Genomic DNA, 27,722 nt, shown 5'->3' on the forward strand with positions numbered 1-27,722 from the left:
CAGTATGAAATTAATAACTAAATAATAGAACAATTATAACAATATACTGTAATAGAAGTTATTTAAAACTTAGGAATTATTTCTTTCTGTAATTTTCCATTTAATATTTTAGGACTAAAACTGACTGCAGGTGACTGAAACCACAGATAAAAAGAACTACAGGGCAACTATGTTCAAAAGGGGACACACGGATTTCTTTGTGGTTACCCGGAAGACCCTCAACAATGCTGGTGCCATACACTAGGGTCTCCTAAACTGTGAACTAAATATATATTATCTAACATCAGGTATTTCATTATAGCAACAGAAAATCAACTAAGGCAGGTATTGTTTGGTAAGTTTACCCATGAATTGTTGAATTACTTTATAGAATATATACAGCTTTGTTATTTATTAATAGCTTAAAGATGAATTGTTAGATGGTAACTTGTAGATCTTGACTGTTAGAGATGCAAATAATTTTTGTCTAAAAGCAAAGATAGCTCCAAAGATTATGGCCTTTTATTGCCTGTAAAATAACAGGTGTTATGTCTTACCTAAGAATCTAATATTCTTCTTTTAAATACTTAAAAATATTCAATGCTTCAAAATGTTCTTTGAGGTGAATTTATCATCTTCCCCATACTCTAATTAATGAATAAATCATTGATATGAAAAATACATATTTTCATATTGAAAGAGAAATCTTCACTCCTCCTCGGATGGTTGTGATGCCAGGGCTGAGTCAGACTGAAGCCAGGAGACTGTGAAAACTCTATCTCAAAATTTAAAAACTTACACTTCAAAAAATGTTTCAAAACGTGATGAGCTGGGCTTATTTGGCTACTGTTATTGACTTAGATTACTTTTTGAAGCTCTGATTCTGCCAAGTAGACTTACACAACTAGCAACAAGACTGCTTTTCAGTTAACTGATCTTCCCTTAAAGGAACATCTTATCTGTCTCCCTGGCTTCTCTCAACAGGATCACACACATTCTTCAGTGCACCCCTTTGATGAAATTCTGCCTTAAAATTAAGATCTCAAATGCTACTTTTTTTTTTTTTTTGCAGACTCTGCGGTGTTTTATTTTGCTCTCTCCAGTTTGATGCTAACTTTCATGGGCATTTGGAGTGAGATGTAGGGGGTGGGGAGGGAGCTGGGAGCCTGGGATCCCTGCACCTGGGCCCAGGACTCCCAGTTGAGGTAGCCCCTGGCTTCACTCCACCCAGGAGACCTCCGGGGTCCAGTCAGACTCGGAGCACTGATCTCAGCAGGTCTGGGGCTGGGAGGGAGGGAGACAAAGGGAACAGCGTGGAGGCAGAGGCAGCTGCCTGGGACCCATCACTGACCACTCACTACTACACCTTGCTTTGCCTAGAGTGCCTCCAACAATCACACAGCGTTAAAAAGAAAAAAAAATTACTGATTTGGTCATTTCTGCTTCCAGTCAAGCCAGGGTGAAAGGAGAGAGCCAGAAGCAGGAGGACCCCACGCCATCCCCTGCACCCACGGGAGTCAGGCTGAGCCTCTGCACCGGGAGGAAGGCGGAAACAAGCCTCGCCCTGCCCTCAAGGGCTGCGGCTCCTGCCATTCGGCCCGGGCGGGGGTGGGGCAGAGGGAGCACCTGGGTGGACGGAGACCACCATCTGTTTTCCGCTTCTTTTCCCAGGCCACCTCCGCGGAAATAAGGCTCAGAGGCTGAGGTCAGATGAAAGAGGTGCCAGCCTCGCCCGCGGCAGAGAAGGGGGCTCAGGACCGGAGACCCTTCCAAGAACAGGGCATGGCTGCCAACCATGGGGCTGGGGGATCACGGGGCGGGGTCCACAGCGGGCAATGTGAGGAGGGGGCACCGTTTTCTCTGGGGGTTCCAGTTCGAAAGGCAAGGGGCTCCTCAACCTGGAGAAGGGGCTTGGCGGGGCGTGGTGGTGGCGGGGCCCTAGTACTCCCAAAGTGAGGCGGGGTCCATGGAGTCAGCGCAGACCTTCAGGACGCCGGCGTGGTCCCCCTTCAGGTAGCGGCCACCCACCTTGATGGCCACCTTGTTGTAGTCACAGAACTCGAAGAAGAAATCCACGGGAGCGTCGCTGCTGCTGGTCACCGACGAGTCGCTGCCCACCGTTCAGTACTTGCACATGGAGTCTGATGTTGTAGACATTGTCGCTGAACTCGAGCTGGAAGACGCTGTAGTTGGAGCAGTTGGTGTCCAGGGTGCCTGTGACCTTGCCGCAGCCGCTGAAGCTGTGCTCGCCCCGGAACACGATGATGAGCCGGTTGATCAGCTTCATAAGGAACAGCTCCGGGTCTCCTGCTGTCTCCATCTAGGCGGCCAGCTGCCCTTTCTTCTTGGCCGGCACGAACTTGTGTGATGCGGAGGTCCTGCCATTTGATGTCAAAGTAGCAGCTGGTAAAAAAAAAGGGGGGGGGGAGGGGCGACACCATGGCTCACTTGGTTAATCCTCCGCCTGCCATGCTGGCATCCCATATAGGTGCTGGGTTCTAGTCCCGGCTGCTCCCCTTCCACTCCAGCTCTCTGCTGTGGCCCAGGAGGGCAATGGAGGATGGCCCAAGTGCTTGGGCTCCTGCACCCACATGGGAGACCAGGAAGAAGCACCTGGCTCCTGGCTTTGGATAGGCTCAGCGCCAGCCGCAGCAGCCATTTGGGGAGTGAACCAACGGAAGGAAGACCTTTCTCTTTGTCTCTCTCTTTCACTGTCTATAACTCTACCTGTCAAAAAAAAAAAAAAAAAAAAAGAAAAAGAAAAGAAAAAAGAAAGAAAGAAAAAGGAGCAACTGGCATTCTTGGTGGACACGGTGGACTGCATGCCGTCAGCGTCCAATACTTGCCCGTGTGGGTGCGCAAGGCGCACTTTTTGGTGTCCCTGTCGATCTCCAGCTGGAAGGTCTCCTGGTCCGTCTCTTCGTCCTGATTGGCCTACAGGTCCATACCCATACCAGACCCTGGTGTATGGACACTTCCTTTCGGCCGCCTGCAGCACCCCTGCGTGCAGTTCTGCTCCAGCGCGAAGAGCTCGTCCTTTCCCACCTTGGTGGCCTTGCCTGCCTTGAGTGTGCCCCTGGGCCCCGAGGGCGCCAGGTAGTGGCCCTCGCAGTAGCGGAAGGCCACCCTGCCGGAGTGGAACTCCAGCATGTAGCTGGTGGCGGGCTCGGGGCAGGCCATCAGGCCGCCATCGTGGCACAGGAAGCAGTGTTCGGCCGTCTGCACGCTGTAGCACTGGTCCTGGAAGGCGAGCATGATGAGCGAGTCTATGCCCCAGGGCATGTCGCGGTCCAAGGCGATCTCGTTGGCCGGCCGCAGGCACAGGTGCGCATAGTGCTGGCGGGTCAAGCTGTAGATGTCGACCTGCGTGTGCACGGCGATGTGCGCACTCCACTTCTCGGCGGGCGACACGTTCTGCGCGAAGCACGACAGGTGGTCGTCGGTGCTCCTCGGACTGCAGCGACCAGCGGCAGTCGTCCTGCGCCACGATGAGGAAACAGCAGTCGGCGCCAGGTGCCTCGCGCTCGCACCTCATGTTGCCGTCCTTGTCGGCCGCCAGGTAGCTGCCCAGGTGGCTGCGCAGGCACACAAATGCCTCGTCGGGCGGCAGCTCCAGCGTCCAGATCTGCTTCTTCAGGCTGCTGGCTGACGCGTTCACCTTGAACCCGAAAGCCTCGGCCGTCAGGTACTCATTGCCGCAGTTGATGAGGCCGAACTGGATCTGCGCCACATAGGCCTTGCCGTTGGCGGCCACGGTGGCGGCGGCGAGGCCCCGATGGCCTGGGGGGTGGTGCTGATGGTCCCTGCGGTGGCAGTGGCGGCGGCGCCCCCCCCCGCTCCTTTGTCTTCCGCGGTGTGGCCCCGCGCACCCTCCGCGAGTGCTCCACACCTCAAATGCTACTTCTTTTTAGAAGTTTTATTTATTTATTCAAAAGGCAGAATTACAGAGACAGAGGAAGAAACCACACACACACACACACACACAGGGCGGGGGGGGGGGGAGGAAGAGAAAGTGATATTCCGTTCAGTAGTTCACTCCACAAAAGGCCACGATGGCCAGACTGCGCCAGACTGAAGTCAGGAGTCAGAAGCTCCATCCAGGTCTCCTTGGGTATCAGGGACTTGGGGCCTTCAGTGTGATGGAGCCTTGGTCATGTGTCTCAGATCTCATGTGTCCAGGACCATCTTGGTCAGAAGGTAGCTCCTGTGTGTGGCCTTGCAGGGAGGACAGCCAGAGCAGATTGATTCAAGGGAATTGTGCTTTTAATGCTTCTATTGAAACTCAAGAAGGGTCCACTTTGGGGGCCGGCATTGTGATGCAGTGGGTTGAGCTGCTACCTCTGACCCAGCTGCTAATGTACCTGGGGGAGCATCAGAGAATGGCCCAAATGCCTCACATTTGGGAGACCTAGACAGAATTTCAGACTCCTGGCTTCAATATGGTCAGTGCAGCCATTTGGGGGGGGGGGGTGAATCAGCAGAAGGAAGAGTCTCTCTCTCTCTCTCTCTCTCTCTGGCTCTTACTTTTTTTTTTTTCATTTGATAGGTAGAGTTATAGACAGTGAGAGAGACAGAGAGAAAGGTCTTCCTTCCATTGGTTCACTTCCCAAATGGCCGCTATGGCCAGTGCTGCGCCGATGTGAAGCCAGGAGCCAGATGCTTCTTCCTGGTCTCCCAGGTGGGTGCAGGGGCCCAAGCACCTCGCCATCCTCCACTGCCTTCCCAGGCCACAGCAGAGAGCTGGACTGGAAGAGGAGCAACCAGGACTAGAACTCGGCACCCATATGGGATACCGGTGTTGCAGGTGGAGGATTAACCGAGTGAGCCATTGCACTGGTCCCTCTGCTCTTTCAAATAAGAACATCTAAAAAGAAAAAAGGCCCCACTTGTTAACAAAAGAAAATACATACCCACCCCCACAAAAGACTAGCAGAAAGAAAATTTTGTGAGGGTAAGGAAAAGGATTAGGAACAGGTGAGGAAAATACAGTTCTATATCCTATAAAATTATAAGAGAAAAAATGACCTAAAAGAAACATGAACAATTGAAATTCCCAAAATAGAAATCAATGGATATGGGAGTATTGGTATTGAAAAAAATCACTGAAGAGACATATTTATTATAGCTTTGTTGGAATCATTTATAATATACTGGCTTATATAACATGTAACTGAACTAAATATTTACTGCTAATTATAGTTTGGGCAATATTCTAGTTCCTTAAAATACATCACTAAACAAAAACCCCTAGACTGAATGTGATTTTATTCCAGTATCTCTGAATTAATTTCCATCATTTTAAAATCTAGCTATTAAAGGTAATAAAATGGAGCAACAAATGTAACAGAACAACAAAAATGAGCAGAAGGAAATTAAAATAAAGCTCATATAACTATCTGTGAAGGGCTGAGCTGTTTATGAAATGTGTGCCACTGCCTCCACCAAGGGTCAAGGAGTAGAGTCTGTCCCTATTGCTCTCTAATCTGGCTGGCCTGCTGGAGCCAATAGAATACGTGGAAGTGAAGTAATTCCAGTCTAAATCAGTAATAGTGCCTGCGTAGCCCCGCTTCTGAAAGTCCAGGAGCCCTGAAGAAATCCAGCTGCCCAGGGAGATATCATGTGGGGAGGCCACATGGAAGGGACGAGGTCCTGTGACTACATAGAGGGCCTCAGCTGAGGCCAGGTGCCAGTCACATTAAGTGAAACATCTGGGGTGTTCCAGCCAAGTGGATGCCCCAGATGACTACAGCAGCAGATGACATCACACGATGCAGGCCATCCACCTGATCGCAGCACACCATGGGATCACGCACAACAAGTAAGATTTAGTGATTTGAGACAATAATTAAGGTGGTATTTTGCTATGCAGCAATAGAAAAAACAAATCAGAAAATAATACCTAGGACTAAGGTACAGTGTGACAGAAACCTAAAACACATATATGGGGATTAATTACACTACCCACATATCTGATCAAGCTTATTTGTTTGTTACTTTAAAGGTGTTTTCAGGTAAGATGAACATTTAAATCAATAGACCTAGTATAATATGCTACCCCCTATAACATGAGTGGGCCTCATCTAATCATTTGAAAGCTTTAAAAAACAGAGACTGATGTCTCAGGAGAAAAGGAGAATTCTGCCAGCAACAGCTTTCTGACTCAAGCTGCAATATCGGTTCTTCCCTGAGTCTGTTAGCTGTTGGCCCACCCCGCAGATTTTCAGATTGCCAGTCTCCACCTTAGCATAAGCCAACTCCTAAAATTTTTTTGCCCTTACCTATATTATACTATATATTAAATTACACTATATTCCAATATGTTATATTATAATTTCTCTAGAGATCTTGACTACTCCATTGTGTTCTTTACATAGAAGTGGTTGGCAGGCTGAAGAAGGAAGATCTCAAAGATCTTCTGTTAGTTCAGGGACACAGAGGAAGCTGTTGGTGGAGACATATAAGAAAAAGCCTCAAGGCAATGATCAAATCCAGGGTGTTGCCAGTAAAGCCTGCTCAAGAGTCAAGTGTTCAGGGGCATGGATATAGAATATGTGTGTGTATGCGTGTGTGTGTGTGCGCGCGTGCAAATGAATATTATGTAAACTATGTGACAAACTCCCATAAAAACAAATAAACATATCAATGGAAATGATTCAGGACATGAATGAGAAAACCACAGAAAAAAACTGTAAGTGGGCAATAAACATTTACAGGGAGCTTAGACTCAGTGATAAACAGAAAGCAATCAAATGCCATTTTTCTCACAATTGAAAGAGCTGAAAATATTCAGCAATGAAGGATTATGGGAAAACATGCCCTCCAATAGTAAAATTGCAGTGATTCTGGAGTAATTTTGGAAGTACCTAAATTTAAAATATGCAGAATTCTACTTTTGATCCAGCAGCTCCATCACTAGAAATTTATTTTACAGCTGCACTCTGTAAATACACAAAAGTGTGTGGACAACCTGTTCCCTGCAGTGCAGTTCTCCCAATGAGGTAAAAGCTCCAGACCAGTGGGAATTTTGTCCCTCACTCCTGTTTGATCAGTAGCTAGATCACTGCCTGGAACATAACAAATGCTCAAAAAGTGGTTGTTGAATGAATGATTGGGATTGAAAAACTGTGAACTAGCTAATCTTTTTTCAATGTGAATGGTTAATCTTGTATGAAATTTTGTGAACCTTTAGAAAGAAAGAGGCAGATCTGTATGTTGTTGTATGAAAGCTCTCCAAGACTGTGTGTTAAGTTAAAAAGAGAATAATACTAGAAAATTAGAATCAGCATAAATTCCATCACTGGTGGAATTTTAAAATAATAATACTAGACTAAATGGTTGGCTTGATTCATGTTCATTGCTGTGGAAAGGTGTCTGTGATTTTGCATTTCTAAAACAATAACATTTTGAACATTTATTATGTATTCACACCACTTTCCTCTTAATCCTCAAAATGTTTCTCTGTGGTAGGTACTACCATTGATGCTCCCATTTTACAGTTCAGACCACTGGGGAACAGAGAAGTTAAGTGACTAGCCCAAGCTCACGCTGTGACACAGCCAAGCTTTACGTGTGACTCCAGTGTTCATGTTCCTAAGTCACTAGAGATACAGTGACCACATGATCTGGTACATGGATGGTCTACTCAGCATGCTGATTATTAATAGTATCCAGTGGACAAGACCCATACAGTTCATGGTCACTCTACCTATGGAACACGTACATGCAGCATGGTTTGGTGGTTAACAGTTCAGTTTCTGGAGCCAAATCCTGGGCAATTGACTCAAATTCTCTACTTTAGTTGATCTATAAAATAGAGATAACAAGATGTTGAGATGAATTTGGGAAAGTGAAGCTATCAACTTTTTATGCCTTTTGCACATGACCCCTTATCTCTGTGATCTCATCTTTATGTCTCTATAGTAACTGATGTCTTGGTAATTGACAGGTCTTCCCACTTGGCAAGCTGCCCATAAGTCTGTTATGTAATGATTTGGCTCTGGGACACTTTTGTCTATAAACCCATATAAGCAACTAAGGGACATGGCTAGATGCAGTTGCTTGTGCATGTGTGTGGACATGTATGCAGCTATTGGTGGAAGTAGCTGTGGCTGTGTGTGTGTGTGTGTGTGTCGTACTGCTGCCATGGACACAAAAGTGGATATCTCCTGTGGCCCCACCACTGTCCAGGGATAAGTGGCTGTTCCTTGTGTATTTCTCACTGCCACTGTGAATAAAAGAGATATAAACCCACAAATGGCTCTGGGTTATTCTCTGACCTGTTGGAATCTGAATCTGTTTGACCTGGACCCCAAGCCCTGGGCATACGCAAGACTAAGAACCCTGCATGGTTATCAAAGGCCTAAATGATTTCATATGTTTCAAATGTTTGGAGCATAGCAAACATCTTATTATTACTAACTCATCTACATAAAAAAGTATATGTGGGGTGATTATTGAGATGTCTAGATATTTCACCTAAATAATAAAAGGCTTATTAATTCTTGTTAAATCTTTTTTTAAGATTTTGTTTATATATTTTAGAGGTAGAGTTACAGATAGAGAGATGAAGAGACAGAGGGGAAGGTCTTCCATCTGCTGGTTCACTCCCTGAATGGAATGAACCACAATGGCCATCCGAAGCCAGGACCCTGGAGATTCTTCCTGGTTTCCCACATGGGTGCAGGGGCCCAAGCACTTGGGATATCTTGTGCTGCTTTTCCAGCCCATAGCAGAGAGCTGGATCAGAAGAGGAGCAACCGGGACTTGAACCTATGCCCATATGGGATGCCAGCACTGCAGGAGGAGGCTTAGCTCACTATGCCACAGTGCCGGTCTCTTGTTAAATCTTTTTAACAAATATTCATTTTATTTGTTTGTTAGAGTAAGAGAATGAGGGAGAGAGAGAAACTTCCATCTGATGGTTCATTCTGCAAATGGCCACAATGGCCAAGGTTGGGCCAGGCCGAATCTAGTAGCCGGAAATTTATCTGGTCTCCCTCATGGGAGCAGGAGCCTAAGCTCTTGGACCATCCTCTGCTGTTTTCTCAGGCCATTAGCAGAGCCCTGGATTGAAAGTGGAGCAGCTGGGAACTTGAACCTGCACCCAAATAGGATAATGGTGCTACAGGCAGTGGATTAATCAGTTATGCCACAACATTGACTCCTGTTAATTCAGTTTTGACTAGAGTATGATGTAAATAGATAGTAATTTTATATTTTGCTGAATATATAAAGAAACACCTCTGAATATGTTGAATAAGTTTATAAATACATTTGTACACTCATGCATATTTAATATCAAGCATACATCCTGATCAACCTTAAAAAGTCAGGCTGTTTCTGTGGTGTATCTGTACGGTAGTAAGGATGTGCTAACTTACTCAGCAGTGTGAACTTACTGAAAATGACTGGACAAAAACCAAAAAGAATGCTTTTAAGTTATTAAAGGTAAAGATAACTTTTTCCTTTTGCTGTTTCAGATTGAATTTCAATCACTTTATAATTGATTATTAAAGTGCAGCCTGAAAAAATGCCTCAATCTCTCCTTTGTCTTTCAATTAAATATTTAATGACCTACAACAAAAAATTTAGGGAAACCCGGGAAATTCTTGCACAGGAGTAATCTGCAAACAGAAACTCTGTTCTCTGCTTTAGCCAGACATCCAGAGAGCACATGTGGTGCCCAGGACAGCTTCACACACACCTGTGGGACTGTAATTGCTTCAGATGGAGAATTCTGCATTGTCAATCACTGGGCATGGACTCACAGTACCCCTGAGCACCTTCCCCACTTGTCTACCTACAGCTCCAAAAATAGTTTTCTCCTGAAATCAAGGCCAGGAATAGAAGGCAGACTAGGGGCTCCTGTTAGGGGAGGGTCAAATTCCCTAGACCAGAAAGGATGGTGGTGCCAAGATCTATAGATTTACCGGGCTGACATATCTTATTAGGAATACTTCAAATATTAAAGCTGATGCTGTTTTGTTAATGATTTCTCTGGACAACTACATTTAAGGGTGCTCAAGGAGAATCGGGCACAAATATGTAGAAACCAATAAAACTCTTTTCAGTGGCCCTACTAACCACCCCCCCCAGACTGCAGGTTCCTCCAGCTGCTGAACCCAGTGTCACCTGGAACCATCTGGGGCACTTTCCTGCAAAGACAAAGGATAGAACCCCTGTGCAAAACTGAAAATGTCAGCAAAGTCCCACCCCTGCAAGCTATTTTCTGTCACTGCAGTGGTGCTGTGAGCGCGAGGGTGTGCCGGGGCCTGTGAGGTGCGGGGCTCAGAGCACCTTGCCCAGAAGGAGGGCATCTCTGCCATATGCTTGGCACCAGCACCAGGGGCTCTGGCTAGAGTGCACAGAACGCAAACTAGAACCTAGGCACTGTCTAGTTGCTCTAGGCCAGTCTACAGTGGAGGACACAGAGTTTCAGGCACTACAGATGGTTGCCCATGCCAAGTGCCAAGCTTGAAGAGTGTCTAGAAGCACCTAGTAAGAGGACCATCTGTTCTTGCCCAACAGTACCCAGGAAAAGGAGCTCCCCACTGTGCACCTGCGTAGCCAACTCAACTCTGCTCTGGGTGCATGATCTGTATGCACGTAAGTGAGACATTACTCTAGGATGATCCCAGAGAAAGGATCAGTGGTGCCTGGCCCTTCTGGACCCAAGGGCATCTGGCACCTGAGCAGGACTCTGACCCTGATCACCACAGCCAGATAGTCACCAGGAAATAGACTCCTAGGACAATCTGAACTCTCCTGGAGATCCACCAGTGGTGTCTGTCCTCCAGCACTGTGGCACAGTGAGTTAAGATGAGGCTTGTGATACTGGCACCCCATATCAGAGCACAGGTTCGAGTTTCAGCTTCTCTGCTTCTCATCTAGCTTCTTGCTAATGCACCCAGGAGAGCATCAGAAGATGGCCCAAGTACATGGGGCTCTGCATTTCAGGTGGGATACCTGGATGAAGTCCCTGGTTCAGAACTTAGGTTTGTGCAAGACTCAGCTGTACTTGTCATCTGGGGAGTGAACCAGTGGATAGAAAATATCCATCTCTTTCCCTCCTCATTCACTCTGCCTTCAAATAAATCATTTTTTTAAAAAATAAGCTGGACCACATTCAACATGTAGAAAGTCACACCTGGGCTTGAATTCTGGGGGACATGCAACACAGCAGTTAGTCTGGGGGCACAGTTAGGCCTACACAAGGCAGGCCAGGGAACAAAGCAGCTTTGGTTTCCTTTGCTCCTCCCTACACTCTGCGATTAGTTCTGCCTCTCCTGGTGCCAGCTGGCTCCTGGTATGTTACAGCCTGTGTTCTTCTCCTGTGGGCCTTGCCATGGAAAACTGCAGAGGTGGCTCAAATCACTGTGGGTGGGTGTGTGAATGTGTGTGCACACTCACACACATAAATTGATAATATGACTACAGATCTGAGTACCTTGGTGACAAATAAAACTTCTCCCAGACTTGGCTAACAAAGGGTGCCATTGAGAACACTGGGGATCAGATGCTGCCTCTGGGGAATGGAGTCAAGAGAGGAAACATATTAACTTCTTCCTGTACCCTGACATCCTGTTTTCAAAACACATTGCACTAAAAAGATAAAGCTGTGTGGTGCATTGAGTCACCAAGACCAAATATTCTAAATTTACCAAGTTATATATTTTTTAAGATTTATTTTTTTAATTTATTTGAAAGACAGAGTTACAAAGAGAGGTAGAGACAGGTAGAGAGGTCTTCCATCTACTGGTTCACTCCCCAGATGGCCCACAATGGCCGGAGCTGCACCAATCTGAAGCCAGGAGCCAGGAGCTTCTTCTGAGTCTCCCACATGGATGCAGGGGCCCAAGGACTTGGGCCATCTTCTACTGCTTTCCCAAGCCATAGCAGAGAGCTGTATTGGATGTGGAGCAGCTGGGACTTGAACCAGCACCCATATGGGGTGCAGGTGCTTCAGGCTTCAGGCCAGGGTCACATTGCCCACCCCCAAGTTATATATTTCAAAAGGTAGCTTTTTGAGCAAAAGCAATACCACACTACACAAGCCTTATCCTGTTGTACCGCAGAGTGGGAAGAAGGAGAGGGGACCATTCATGGCAGGACAGAGAGCCCTATCCAGAGGATTCATGCTGCTCAACAACCAAGGTCCTAAAAGCAAGGCCATAAGCCACCCTTCCACATTTTCTTTTCTTTCCTTTTCTTTCCTTTTCTTTCCTTTTCTTTCCTTTTCTTTCCTTTTCTTTTCTTTTCTTTTCTTTTCAACGGGCAGAGTGGATAGTAAGAGAGAGAGACAGAGAGAAAGGTCTTCCTTTTTGCCGTTGGTTCACCCTCCAATGGCAGCTGTGGCCGGCACATCTCGCTGATCCGAAGCCAGGAGCCAGGTGCTTCTCCTGGTCTCCCATGCAGGTGCAGGGCCCAAGGACTTGGGCCATCCTCCACTGCCTTCCTGGGCCATAGCAGAGAGCTGGCCTGGAAGAGGGGCAACTGGGATAGAATCCGGTGCCCCAAGCGGGACTAGAACCCGGGGTGCCAGCGCCGCAAGGCGGAGGATTAGCCTGTTAAGCCACGGGACTGGCCCCTTCCACATTTTCAACATCAAATGGAAAGCCCTGCTATCCCCAGAGGACTGCAGCCTCTGTTGGAAAAACAGTAAAAGAATGAATGGGCCCTCTTTCTCCAGGAGCTAGGTCCTAAATTGCTGTTTGCAAGGTCAAACCCATGCTATAAATGCCATAGCAGAAATCACTGTTAGAGCAAACTTGAAGGGATCATCTACAAAGCAAAGCTGCTGCTTGTGTTGTTAATTTGAAGTTTTGAAAATAGAACTGGGAACATGAATTCTGTTCTACTTTTTTCTCAATACAGGCCAACAGCACTGAGTTACACAAAAGAAAAATGGAGAAAAGAGGAAAGAAGAGCAATGTTGCTTCTTAGGGTTAGGTCTGGGGATGATCTAATCCTCACGTTTTTCCCAAGTTGAGATTTTTGTGATGCTTAAGGATGTCACATTGCACAACAAGCACCCTGACCTATTATAACAGTTGCTGTCATCTTTAGAGTACCTGCTATGTGTCAGGCAATTTGTATAAATATTAGGCCATGTCTTCACTGCCAATGTGAAGGGAAGTGTTTAATGGTCACCCATTTGTTTATAAGGAAACTGAGACTCAGCACAAACAGACCTGCAGTCATATGTGAACCTGGAGTTGAACCCATCAGTTCCCAACAACGTGTGGCCCTTGCCTGCCAAGGTGTCAATGGGCTGTGACTTCATTTTCCTTAGGGTTTACCCAGAAGGCACTAGAAGATGAGTCAGCCCTCTTGTGGTGCTTATTTCAGAAGCGCAGAAAGACAATTCTGCTTTCCTTTCCCAAATGTATGATAATGATGGGAAGTGCATTACCCACAAGCAGGAACTCCCAGAAGACAAACTGAACCTTCCCAGAGTGACCAAGGGACAGATGCCTCCTGTCTATGTGGAATCAGCTATGAAAGGCCATATTTATTGTTAGCTATTCCTTGGACAAAGCTTCTCCTGTATACATAAAGATCCTGCAACCAGCCATGAAGAGGATAAATGTGAAGGTCATTATATGTGTGAATTTCATAAGGGATCCAAATTAACACATTTAAAAAGCATCTTTGAGCAGGCAGGGCTAGAGTGGCTCCTATGTGGTAGTCAAGTGGACTTGGATCTGTTAATTTTTACTCCATTCTTTTATACAAAAGCATTCTAAGTGCTGACACATATAAGGTATGCAAACAGATAGCAAAATCTATTCAAAAGGTGAAAAAATGGACACATATGTGTGAGCATGGAGTGTCCCACATGGAGAAATACCTGTCATGAGTGAACAGTGGGCCAGAGGATTTTCTGAAAGGAGAGGTGGGGGAGAGGAGAGAGGGACACCTGTGCTGCACCTCTAGTCATGGTCCATGGAAAAGGGAGAGAGGTAGGGAGGGGAGAATGAGGGGAAGGATAAGTGAGAGCGAGCCCCCTCGCAGTTGTCAGTCTCTTTTATGAAGGATATGGTTGGTATGCCTACAGAAGTGAAGCTACCTGGGAACTTTATGGTATTTCCACAAGTTCAATGTGGAGTTTAATACCCATATTTTCATGGTGTCCTCTCCACAAGTCTCTGATGAAACAACTACATTTGTGAAAGAGGCTGTTTTGATTGACAAGTAGGAAGATATAATTCTTTTAAAGATTTATTTTCATTTATTTGAAAGACAGAGTTACAGAGAGAGGTAGAAACCGAGAGAGAGGTCTTCCATCTACTGGCTCACTCCCCAGATGGCCACAATAGCCAGAGCTGGGCCAATCCTGGCCAGGAGCCAGGAGCTTCTTCTGGGTCTCCCACGTGGGAGCAGGGGCCCAAGGACTTGGGCCATCTTCTACTGCTTTCCCAGGCCATAGCAGGGAGCTGGATCAGAAGTAGAGTAGCCAGGACTAGAAACGGTGCCCCTATGGGGTGCCAGCACTTCAGGCCAGGGCGTTAACCCATTGCACCACAGCACCAGCCCCAGAAGACATAATTAAATTTGGGCTATTGGAGGGCTTCCAGCTCATTCAGATGAGACTAGCTGCCTCCCTATTTATCCCCTGTCATCAGGATTGGATAGGAAACTGAGGGTCCCTGTTGCCAGTCCAGCTCACATCCTGTGGAGCAGAGGGAAATGGTCCCACCCACTCACCATTTTCCAGGTTCCAAAGAGTCTGGGCTTACTCCTGGGAGCTCTGGGCAAAGAAAGTTCAGAAAGTAGCAAACAGGAGGTTGTGTGGGTCCTCTCACAGTGAGAAGAGTTAGAAAGCCAAGTATGGTGGCACAAAGAAGACCCCACGTGTTTCTGCAGTGTAGTGTGGCATGCCTGAATGGAGAGTTTGCAGCTGGAGCACAGAGGAGGTCAGAGAAGATGCAGTCAATCAGACTCAACTGGGGATTCCCATCCTCTGCGTCCAGCCTTGTGGCATCTGTATCAGCAACAACCAGGCTCCAGGAGTGTAGCCAGGTGCCCAGCGGGGTTGCTGGAGCAGGTTGGAGGTGCCTGGCTGCCCAGCTCTGCGGGAAGCTCAGGCCAGCGGCTCCCTGTCCACCTGCTGTCCACACTGGGCAAGGGGAGCTCAGTCTTGTTCCCATCTCTGTTGGTCGGTGGTCGGGGTGGGGTTGAGACTGATCTCTAGGGGGTTTTGGGCATCGCAGGTAGAGGCTATGGGTGTTTCAAGGGGCCCAGAACACCAACTAAGCTCCACCCTATGGTGAGAAGGGCCACTGGAGCAGTCTGCATTTTGGGAGTGCTGTTTCCATGTGCAGCAGGTTGATCCCTGGTGCCATCCCCGTCCCCGCCTCTGGAGGAGAGGCTGAGACTCCCAGGAAGAAAGGGCAGCTGACCTGGGCAGGTAGAAGGAAGTTGGACCCTGTCTGTGAAATGGGCATTTTGATGGGTCGGGCCTAGGCAGAAGCCCCTTGGAAGCTCTGCCATTGGATGAGATGAAAACCCGGCAAGGAGCCCAGGTTCAGATGCAGCAGGCATGTGGGGTGCAGCTCCAGAGGATAGGTTGGGAGACCTCAGCTTCTTGGGTACCCTTGTGGGAGGATGGGGCAGATGTGCCAGCCTCCAGGGCTGAGTGAAGGGACCAAGGAGTCCTTGGAGTCTGGGGGGGGGGTGGATTCCAGAGGGCTCCATGGAGGAGATGAGGTTTGAGCATGGCTGGGTTAGGAGCTGAGCTGTGAGATCCTTGGCTCGCCCCACAGCCGGGGCCACCTAACAGGGTTGCGCAAGGCCCTTCTCTCCATGGTCCAGTCTGATGTGTTCTTTAATGACACACTTCACTGACTAAGACAGATAACCCACATGAAGTGCTTAGTCCAGGCTTTGTACAGAGCACACTATCAGCAATACCAGCTATGAATTTCTGCTGGGCCATGGCTCCCTGGGGCAGGGACCAGATCTGTTTGGTCCACCATTGCATCCTTGGTCCTGAGGGGCGCCTGGCTGGTGGGGAGTCAGCTCCTGGTGGGGGTTAAGATGGGAGCATGCTGAGCGGGGCTCCAGGAAGTGGTGGATGTCTCTGGGGACCGCTGTCATGGTTTCCCATCAGTCCCCTTGGCCAGTTGCTGGACATGAACTATGACCACTTCTGCCCCAGGCCGGGAGGAGCTCCAAGCAAAGCTAGGGGGCTTTCCTCTGCTGGAATCCCAGGTGGGGCCCCTGTTGAGTCTCCATCCCTCAGTTTGACCAGGAATGCATGAGAAGCACAGGTCTGAAGCAAAAGTGGGACATTCAGGGGCAGCCATCAGCAGGAGACAGCGGTGCTGTGCCCAGAAAAGAGCCAGGTTATAAGTTCTCGTAACACTTTCCGTAACTGCTCTTGATAGTTTTTGACGTCTGTGTGTCACTGCGAACCCGTGCCTCTGCTCACTATATCCTCACCTAGTGCTGCAGCTGGTGCATGGTGGGTGCTCAGGGTGAGGACTGGGTTCTTGGCTTTTGTTTTTCTTAAGATTTACTTACTAATTTGAAAGGCAAAGTGACAGAGAGAGGGGGAGAGACAGAGAAAGAGAGAGAGGAAAAGACACAGAGAGAGAGAGCACAGGAGAGAGAATCTTCCATCTGCTTGTTCACCCCCCAAATGCCTTCAAAAGCTGGGACTAGGCCAGACCAAAGCCAGGAGCCAGGAACTCCATCTGGGTCTCCCTGTAAGTGGAAGGGACCCAAGTCCTTCAGCCATTACCTGCTGCTTTCCCAGGTGCATTAGCAGGAAGCTGGATAGGAAGCAGATATCCAGGACTTGAACTGGTGCTCCTATGGGATGCTGGCATCCTAAGCAGCAGCTTAACCCACTGCGCCACAACTCCCAAAACTGACCATGAGATTTTTGGATTTTTGTTTGTTTGCTTTGTCCAGCTCCCACCTGCCTCCAACCCAGGAATGTGTCCCCTTGCTTTCATTTGGTATCTCTGCCCTGTCTGCCTCTACCACCAATATCTTCTCATACAAGGACCTGCTAGTAGGGATATACACCTCAGGGGCAGACCTGGTGCTCCAGGGTAAAACAGCCACATCCACGCTAACCCCCTCTCATTGCTCCAGACATGAGGTCGCAGAGGGGAGTCTGAAATTCTCTGGAACTGCAGATGCAGAAGCACTTCCCTTCATTTTCTGATCTTCAGGCAGAAGGGGTTGGAAGGTTAAAAAAGAAGAAATGTAAAGTGGATTGTACGTTTTCCAATAAACTCTTTTAATTATTTTTAAATTTCATGTTTGATGAAAATAAAGATCCCAGATCACACTTTATTTTTAAAAAATATATTTATTTATTTATTTATTTATTTATTTATTTATTTGAAAGGCAAAGTTACAGAGAGGCAGAGAGAGAGAAAGGTCTTCCATCCTCTGGTTCACTCCTCAAATGGCTGCAAGGGCTGGAGCGGGGCATATCCGAAGCCAGGCACTTCCTCCAGGTCTCCTACATGGGTTCAAGGGCCTAAGCACTTGGGCCATCTTCCACTATTTTCCCAGTCGGAAGTGGAGTAGCCAGATCCGAACCTGTTGCCCACATGGGATACCAGTGTTGCAGGTGGTGGCCCCACCCGATACACCACTTAATCATTACTATTTTCTAAAGATCTATGACTGATGTCAAAGAAAAATACTCTAAATAGGAGCCTCTGTAACTGGGCTGAACTGCTGCTGTGGAGTGCAGCGAGCTCGCTCTGTGCTGCCCCTTGGGGGCCTTTGGAGCCTCCAGGAAGCAGTGGCAGCCCTGGTGCTCCTGGACCGCGGCCAAGCCCTGTGTGCACTTCCCAGGCTGGTCCCCATCTCCACCCAGCGGCCTCCTGATGCGCGCGCTGGCATCACATCCCCAGGACCCCAGTCTTCACCTTGGGAATCTGGTGCGAGGAAGCCCTGGGTGTTTGCCCTGGGATAAGGTCCTGATCAGGACAGATCCTTGGGGGCAGCAATGAAGGGGACAGAGCCCAGCTTAGGGCAGGCCAGGAAGCCGCCTGCCCAGAGGCCCTGAGCTGGGCTGGCACTGAAGGCAGCGAGGGTGGGGCGGGGGCCTGAGTGGGGCAGAGGGGCAGGGGCTTCTCTTGTGGTTTGAAGCTGCATTTGGCTCCAGGAAGGAGAGGATGTGCTAGGCTCTGAGAGCCCTGTTGTCCGGCCTGCTGGGAGGGGCCTCCTGCCTGGGGCGAGGGCACATCTGGGCTGCTGGAGCAGGGAATCCAAGTTCCCCAGGATCCCTGGAGACCCTGCTCCAGGGCTCACCTGGAGGAGGGGGACAGAGAGGGACTGAGGCTATCCTCTGCCCCGAGCCTGGCATCCTTTTCAAACTGCATTCCGTCCCAGCCTCAGCTTCCCTCTGTATTAAGCAGGGGTGACAGTATCCACGAGGTCACTTAATAAGCTTTTTTGTTGTTATTTTGTTTTTTGACAGGCAGAGTGGACAGTGAGAGAGAGAGAGAGAGAGAGAGAGAGAGAGAGACAGAGAGAAAGGTCTTCCTTTTTTGCTGTTGGTTCACCCTCCAATGGCCGCTGCAGCCGGCAGACTGCGGCCTGCGCACTGCACTCATCCGAAGCCAGGAGCCAGGTGCTTCTCCTGGTCTCCCATGCGGGTGCAGGGCCCAAGGACTTGGGCCATCCTCCACTGCACTCCACGGCCACAGCAGAGAGCTGGCCTGGAAGAGGGGCAACCAGGACAGAATCTGGTGCCCCGACCGGGACTAGAACCCGGGGTGCCGGCACCTCAGGCAGAGGATTAGCCTATTGAGCCACGGCGCCGCCCTTAATAAGCTTTTGTTTTGCCTTTGAAGAAACTTGTGTCTGGAGGCTGCTAGGCCAACCTAGAGGCAAACAGCCTCAAGGTTTTTTGTTTGTTTGTTTTTGTTTTTTTCTCCTTTCATTTTATTTGAAAGAGAAAGAAAGAACCAGAGACACCCAGAGAGAAAGAGAGAGATCTTCCATCTGGCTCACTCCCCAAATGCCCACAACAGGGCTGGGCCAGGCAGAAGCTGGGAGCCAGCAACTCCATCTGGGTCTCCCATGTAGGTGACAGACACCCAAGTACTTGAGCCATCATTTGCCGCCTCCAAAGGTGTGCATAAGCAGGGAGGTGGGTTGGAAGTGGAGGAGCTGGGACTCGAACCAGGCACTTTGATGTGGGCTGTGAGCATCCCAGGCGATCATGACCTTACCTCTGTGCCGAACGCCTGCCCTGGCCTCAAGGATTTTTAAATTCCTCCCAGAATTCATGAATCACTCATTCAGTCAGTCATTGGGTCCACTTCCTCTGTTCTTGCGAGCACCTGCCTGGGGTCTGCACTGGGAATTCAGCAAGATCTCTTTTTGGTACCTGCCTAGTGCTACCTGGCACCCCCAGCACAGGCAGCTGGGCAGCTTCTACCTGGAGACATCTCTTCTGCCTGCTGCAAAGAGAGAAGAAATTGTGTGGCCACTTCCACCCAGGCCCACAGTCCTCCTGGAATTCCCTAAGCTTGTAGCCTGCAGTTCACAGAGAGAACCCACTGGGCAACTGTGATTGCAGGGAGCTTTCTGTACGCCCAGCCAGGGCTGAAGACTGCAGTGCCTAGTACCCTCGAGTGCCCACAGCCCTGCTTGGGGAGTTGCTCTTCCCCAGCTTGCCAAGAGGTGGAGCCATCTGCTGGAAGGCACATGGAGCAGGGATGCACTCTGACCTCCCTGGGCCACAGCGGTTCCTAGGAACCTTCCTCTAGACTATTAATCATTGCACTTATAACTATACTGGTATATTAAAGCATTTTCTTCAAGGTCGGGGCTGCGATGCAGAGGGTTAAGTCCCTGCTCTGCTTCCAATCCTGCTCCCTGCTAATGTGCCTGGGAGAGCAGCAGAGGATGGACCAAGTACTTAGGCCCCTGCCACCCAGGTCTGCCACCCACATGGGAGAGACCTGGATGGAGTTTCTGGCTCCTGGCTTCCACTTGGCCCAGCCACAGCTGTTGCGGTCATTTGGGGAGTGAACCAGCTGGTGGAGGATCTCTCTCTCTCTCTCTCTCTCTCTCTCTCTCTCTCTCTCTCTCTCTCTCTTTCCCTCCCTCCCTCCCTCCCTCCTTCCTTCTCTCTCTGTCATTCTGCCTTTCAAATAAAATAAAATAAATCTCAAAAATTTTTTCTTTAACCTAAAACTCCCCCTTCCTTTGGATTTTTTTTAAAAGATTCATTTGTTTGTTTGAAAGGCAGAGTTACTAAAGGGGAGAGAGGGGGGGGGGGGTCTCCCACCTGCTGGTTCAATCCCCAGATGGCCACAATGGCCAGAGCTGTGCCATTCCAAAGCCAGGAGCTTTCCTCCTGGTCTCCCATACAGGTGCAGGGGCCCAAGGGTGTGAGCTATCTTCCACTGCTTTCCTAGTCTATTGTGAGGAGCTGGATCAGAGGTAGAGCAGCTCATATGGGATGTGCCTGTATGGGATTCGGGCACTGCAGGCAGCAGCTTTACCTGCTACGCCACAGCACCAATCCCTCCTTTGGATTTTGACAGAAATGAGAATGATTTTGTGGGCCCATGGAAATACTTAGGCTCTGGGCACAGTGCCACTGAGCCTGATGGAGACCTTGGTCCTGGAGCTAATAGGAGGCAGGGCTCAGGTGCCAGGCCCATCACTGTGGGAGCTCTGAAAGCCTCACCATACCATACCCACCTTCAGGAAGTAAGGGTGGATGGACACACAAAGAACTATGGGAAAGGGACATGATATCTGACCTCTAAAGCAGGTTTAGTGGGATTCATTGTTTTCTGGAAAATAGGACTTGGACTGTTTCCCCTGTTTTTCTCACCTTGGTGCTTTGTATTATTATTATTATTATTATTATTATTATTATTAAAAGGAGAGAGACAGAGACAGATCTCCCAACTGCTAGCTCACTCCCCAAATGCTAACTAGCAACATTCAGGGCTGGGCTAGACCAAAGCCAGGAGTCTGGAACTCCATCTGGGTCTCCCATGTGGGTGGCAGGGACCGATGTACCTGAGCCATCACCTGCTGCCTCCCAGGGCATGCAGCAGCAGGAAGCTGGGATTGGAAGCAGAGTGGGGACTCATACCCAGGCACTATGGGACGGAGTGCAAGTGGCCCTAGAGGTGTCTCTGCCATTTCATCAAATGCCCACCCCCTGTGCTGCTCTTTTTGTCCAAAGCTTCTCTTAGAGCCAAGATCACTCAATCTTCTTTCTTGGAAAGCCATGAGCCTTAGGAAAACTGGCTTGCCCAGAGGATGAAAGGGGAAGTGACTCCAGCTTCCCAGCTAACCCTGCTAACACTCTCACCAGCCAAGATATTAATGAAGATTCCTGAGAGCTTTCAGGGTGCCGAGCCTTGGGCTAACCACTCAGCAGTATTGTCTCCTGCAGGCTTCACGAGCCCATGGTTAGGTGCCATTATCATTGTCATCTCCATTTTGCAGATGAAGAAACTGAGGCTTAGGAAGACTGAGTCGCCCAGGTGGCAGCACCAGGACTGGGATCGGAGTCTGCTGGCTCCCCATCGGTCAGCTCCATGAGGGCTGTCCCAGTATTAGCTCTGTGAGGGCAAGGGCTGTGCCCTGTGTCAGCTCCAGGAAGGCAAGGGCTGTGCCCCGTTTCCTCGCTCTCCCCACCATCCAGCACAGCACCTTGGAACACGCAAGCCCTTAGTGTGCAGTGGCTCTGACCCCTGCTGTCCTGCATGGAGGGAAGCTTGCCTGCTGGGGCCTCTGCTCCTCCCCATCTTGAGAACCACCCCCTAACTGTTTGGTGAAGTTGGCAGCTGCTGTCTAGGGGCAGTGGAGGACAGCTCAAAGCCGGCTGGGGTAATGATGGATGGAAACAGGCAAGGCTTGGGCATGTACTTCTCTGTCAATGCCCCTCCCCCCCCCCCCACATGGACTCTCACAAGAGACCCTGCCTCCTGCCAAGCCTCCTTTCCTCTAGGGTCAGAGAGGTAAAGGCTGACATCATACCTGGCAGGAAGCCCACCAGAAGAGGGTGTCCACAATCAGTCCGGGGGTTCATCTTTTTTTTTTTTTTTCTTATGCTTTCCCTTTGCCCCAGACAGAGAGCTGGTATCTCCAGGGAAATTTGGACTCACCTACCAAAATAATTGTAAACTCCTGAGTAGAGCTGCTACAAAAGAGACAAAGCAGGTCAAGTCCCATATGCCAGAAGAGGCAGGATGATGGAGCGAGGGGCCCAGAGTTTAAAGGAAAGCACAGCAGTCATTCTTAGGTGGTAAGAGAAGAAAGCTGGGGGTGTAGAGGGTAAAGCCGCTGCCTGCAGTGCCAGCATCCCATTTGGGCGCCAGTTGGAGACCTGACTGCTCTACTTCTGATCCAGCTCTCTGCTATGGCCTGAGAAAGCAATAGAAGATGGTCCAAGTCCTTGGGCCCTGCACAAGTGTGGGAGACCTGGAGAAAGCTCCTGGCTTCTGGCTATGGATCAACCCAGCTCCTGCCGTTGTGGCTACTGGGGGAGTGAATCAGCAAGTGGAAGACCTCTCTCTCTGTCCCTCTGTCTCTCTCTCTCTCTCTCTCTCTCTGGCTCTGCCTCTCTGTAACTCTACCTTTCAAATAAATAAATAAATCCAGAGAGAGAAAGAGAGAAGAAATTCGTGAAATGACACAAGAGCCAGGAGTCATAGGCGCTTACCTTTCTCAACCATCTCTGAAGCAGCAGCAGCCAAAATGAAGTTCAATCCCTTTGTCACTAAATGTATTTGTTTACATATTTGAAAGCCAGTTACAAATGAGAGAAAGGTCTTCCATTCACTGGTTCACTCCCCAAATGGCCACAATAGCTGGGGCATCCTGATCCCCCACCTGGATGTTAGGGACCAAAGTACTTGGGCTATCTGCTGCCATCCCAGGTGCATTATCAGGGGGCTAGATCAGAGGTGGAGCAGCTAGGAAATGAACGAAGGCTGCAGTGTAGGTGCCGGTCTTGCAGGTGGTGGCTTAACCCACTTCCAATCAGAGCAAGAACTGTAAGAGGCATTTCAATGCACCTTCCCATATTCGCAGGAAGATTATGTCTTCTCCTCTTCCCAAACAGCTGAGGCAAAAATACTACATTCCATGCACACCCCTCTGAAAGGATGTTGAAGCTTGGGATGTTATAAAGGCCAGCAAACTGGCAAAATGGTCTGGGTTTACAGGGGACAGCAGTCAGGGCTGGGTGAGACCAGGAGAGGGGACATTGCCATCTACACCATCTACATAGAGGGCAGCAGTGGGAGAAGGCTAACAGCACATCTGCCTGTGGGGACACTCACCTCCCTAGAGTATCAGCAGGCTAATGCTGGACAAAGAAAATAGACCCTTGAATGTAAAGCCAAATCTCACGAAGCAGGAAGGGAAAGGGGTAAATATAATGAGAAAAGATTTGAGAAGGTGCAGGAATCTTATGCATAGCTCTCACTGAAAACTGCTAAAATGAAGAAGAGGAAAGAGAAGTCAAAACATTAACTATGGGGCTGGTGCTGTGGTGTAGCAGGTAAAGCCACCACCTGCAGTGCCAGCATCCCATATGGGTGCCAGTTTGAGTCCCAGATGCTCCATTTCCAATCCAGCTCTCTGCTATGGTCTGGGAAAGCAGTAGAAGATGGCCCAAGTGCTTGGGCCCCAGCCCCCATGTGGAAGACCCAGATGAAGCTCCTGGCTTTGGATGGGCTCAGCTCCAGCCATTGTGGCCAACTAGGGTGTGAACCAGTGGATGGAAGATCTCTCTGCCTCTGCCTCTCTGTAACTCTACCTTTCAAATAGATAAATAAATGTTAAAAAAATTAACTATGAAAAATACAGTGCTTAGAATAAAAACTACAATAGATGGCATGAACATCAGGATGGATTCCACTGAAAAATCAACTACTGAGTAGGTAGACCAGATTAATTATCCCTGAAAGCAGCCAGGAACGATGAAGAGATAGCAAATAGAAAAACAGGGCCAGTATTGCGGCGTAGCAGGTAAAGCCACTGCCTGCAGTGCCAGCGTCCCATATGGGTGCCAGTTCGAGTCCCAGTTGCTCTATTTCTGATCCAGCTCTATGCTAACCTGGGAAAGCAGTGGAAGATAATTCAAGTCCTTCAGCCTCTGCACCCACATGGGAGACCTGGAGGAAGCTCCTGGCTCCTGGCTTCGGCTTGGCATAGCTCTGGCCATTGTGGCCAATTGAGTGGAATGGTGGATTAAAGACCTCTCTCTCTCTCTCTCTCTCTCTCTCTCTCTCTCTCTCTCTGCCTCTACTTCTCTCTCTGTGTAACTCTGACTTTCAAATAAATAAATAAATAAATCCTTTAAAAACTGAAAAACCAAGATAGATGGGAAGTAGACATGGACTCCTAAAAGGGGAGACATGGGCTGGATGTTGTGGCACAGTGTCTGGGGATGCCCAGACCCTGTGTCAGAGTGCCTGTGTTGGGTCCCACCTCTGCTTCCAATTCGGCCTCCCATTAATGTGCCTGAGAGCAGCAGGTGATGGCCCAAGTGCTTGGCTTCCTGGCTATGTGGGAGACCCAGGTAGAGTTTCTAGCTCCTGGCTTTTGCCTGGCCCAGCCTCAAGTGTTGTGAGCATATGGATCATGAACCAGGGGATGGAAAATTCTCTCTCTCTCTCTCTCTCTCTCTCTCTCTGTCACTCTTTCAAATAAGTAAATATTTTTTTTAAAAAAGGAAAGACAAATAAAAATAGAGATGAAGAAATAACTTAATAAATAATGCAGGTTAAATGTGTCAAAATTAAAGAGAAGTGAATGAGTGCAGATCGAAGGACCTCAGAGAGCAGAAAGAAGGAGAATCCACACACAGAAATCACTGTGAAATCAAATCTACAGACGACAAACAGGAAGAGAACAGAGAAGCAACAGAACACTTGTGCAGGAATGAGAGTCAGGCTGACGTTGCACCTGCATTGACAATACTTGATAAAGGAAGTGAACGAAGAAACACTGTTAAGAACTAAAAGAACTCTTTTAACCCAGAATTTTAAAGTCAGCCAAATTGCCATTCAAACATGAGGTCATAATAAAATTATTCTTGGGCAAATAAAGCCTCAGGAGGTGGCATGCACAAAGACCCATATTGAAAATGCTCTCCAGGAAATACCTGAATAGCAAAATACCTCCGGGAGATGCGGCAAGAACTATGGAAAGTCAGCATGAAAGAAGTGGGGATCTTCTCACCTGTCTCTCTGAAGACAGTGGAAAGACTGGAGGCTCCATCTCACAGCGGCGTGAGCCAGCTGGGGGCTGTGGTGACTGCCTTAATCAGGTGGAGTAGTCCCAGAGCTGCCTGGAATTGTGCAGTTCCTCCACAGCTGTTCCCAAGCTGGGGACCCAGAACTGTCTATTCGGATCTTCCAGTGTCACCGCAACCTGGCTTCTCTTCTTGTTTCTTAAGATTTGTTTGTCTGTCTGTTTATGCAAAAGCTAAAGTGACAAGGAGGAGGGAAGAGAGAGTGAATGAGAGAGATATCTTCCACCACTGGTTACTCCACAGATGGTCAGGCCAGGGCTGTGCCAGGCCAAAGACAGGGCCAGGCCAAAGACAGGAGCCACAGATGCCACCCAGGTCTCCCATGTGGACGGTGTTGTACCTGAGCAAGTGTAAACAAAGGAGCACCACATATTGATAAAATTTGATGGTCCTTTATTGCCAGTGGTGGAGAGTAGGCTCCTTCTTTAAAGCACTCTTTACCCTGAAGCCCAAAGTAACAGGGTTTATAAAGGCAAAAACCACAAAATCGGGAGTGGAATACATGGTTGCTAGGATCGGGGGGGAATACATGATTACTGGGGTCAAGCTGACCTAAAACCTATGTGACACTAGTATTAATTATAATCTTGACAATACCAGCTACAATCTTAACAATTTCAATTATAATCTTGACAGTAATCCAGGTATTGGTTTTAATCATATGTAGGACATAGATAAATTACATTTTTATCCTTAACTCAGGTGCAGCCTATCCACTTCCAAGGTGATCGATCATGCTAGGGGGTTTCTATGCTCTGCCAAGTGTGATGTAGTAGACCGTTATTGTCCAACTGTTTTAGATCATAGTTTCAGACCAAAGCTCACGGTAGGAGGGGGTATCTTCCCAGAATGGAGTATCAGGTTCTCCAAAATGGAGTCCCTACTGCCAAGGTGTTACTTCATTGGCATGGGCACAAGTAGCTGGAACTATCTTGTCCCGCCTTCCCAGGCTCATTAGCAGGGAATTGGCAGGCTCATTGGCTGGATGGCAAGCACAGAGTGGCTGAGACTTGAGCCAGTGCTGATATCTGATGCCAGCAGTGCTTAACCTGCTGCACCACAACACCCCTCCATTGCTCCTCTTTTCAACATGGAGTTGGTGACCTGGGGCTCACGAACTCTGGGAGGTGACACTGTCTGGCTGGAACTTAGTGACCTTGATCTGTTCTGTCCAATCTATCTTCTTGTTCCCTTCTACTGATGGCAAGTGGCATTGGTTTTCCATCTTCAAAAGTGATGGACAGTTTCTGTTTAGAATGAACTTGTGAGGTGCTGTGGTGTAGCAGGTAAAGCTGCTGCCTGCGGAGCTGGCATCCCATATGGGCACAGGTTCAATTCCCGGCTGCTTCATTTCTGATCCAGTTCTCTGCCGTGGCCTGGGAAAGTCGTAGAAGGTGGCCCAAGTGCTTGGGCCCCTGCACCCATGTGAGAGACCTGGAAAAGGCTCCTGGCTTTGGATTGGCTCGGCTTCGACCACTGGAGCCATTTGGGGAGTGAACCAGTGGATGGAAGGCCTCTCTCTCTACCTCTGCCTCTCTGTAACTCTTCCTTTCAAATAAATAAATAAATCTTTAAAAATAAATTAAAAAAAAGAATCAATCATACCATGCGGGTAGTCACTGGGGGTTGTGCAGGTTGGGGGAGGGGCAAGATGGATACATCTTGTTGGGGCTTGACCCCCCTGAAAGCATGGGATACTGTTGCCTTCCTGAAGCGTTTCACCTCCTGGGTTACCTCCCTCTTTCCCTCCCTTGTCCTTGCTAGGAGCCTGTGATCTCAAACTTTCAATAAGATTCTTTACATAAGTAACAATTTAACAAATGTTTACTGGGTTCTGGTACTTTTCTTTACATTCTTCACTTATTCTTCTGTTTGGGTCACTTGACATTTTAGTATTTATTTAGAAAATATCTGAAGACATTACATAGTTTAATCATTTCTTCTTACATTCATTTCCTAGTCTGTTTTCTGTCTTATAAAATTTTTTCCTATTTGCTTCTTGCTGATACATAGGTAATCCACTTGGTTATATATATTTCTCTTATACACAGTCATCTTGCTTAATTCTCTTATCAGTTTGCATTTTCATGTCAGATAGAACTCTATTTGCTATTTGAGTTATTAGCTTTAGGTTTGTGTGTTAGGTATAGGGCATGTGGCTTTATTCTTTTTTTTTTTTTCCTACATGGTCATCCATGTGTACCAACATTTGTTGGAAAAATTATATATTGTTCATAGAATATCTATGTTCCTTTCACAAAACCAGTTAAGTGTGTTTACTTGAGGCCGCCCCATTTCCACCGTGGGCAGCCATCGCTTTGGCGGAGTCCTGCCTCGGCTCCGGCCACATGGCCTACTATGCCCTTCTTCTGCGAGCTATGGCTTGCAACCCATGAGGGAAGACTTGGAAGAAGTTAGGAGGGGTTGATGGGCCGAGCGTCCTGAGTGCGGCAGCTCCCGCTCCGCTCCCGCT

General features: G+C 48.4%; 1 pseudogene; it reads right to left on the reverse strand.

The window, feature by feature from the left end:
• Nucleotides 1-1,917: 1,917 nt before the first annotated feature.
• LOC133749332 (fascin-like) lies at nt 1,918-27,563 on the reverse strand (annotated as a pseudogene).
• Between the last annotated feature and the right edge of the window lie 159 nt (nt 27,564-27,722).

The sequence above is a fragment of the Lepus europaeus genome, chromosome 20 (genome assembly GCF_033115175.1).
Source record: "Lepus europaeus isolate LE1 chromosome 20, mLepTim1.pri, whole genome shotgun sequence".
Classification (NCBI taxonomy): Eukaryota; Metazoa; Chordata; class Mammalia; order Lagomorpha; family Leporidae; genus Lepus; species Lepus europaeus.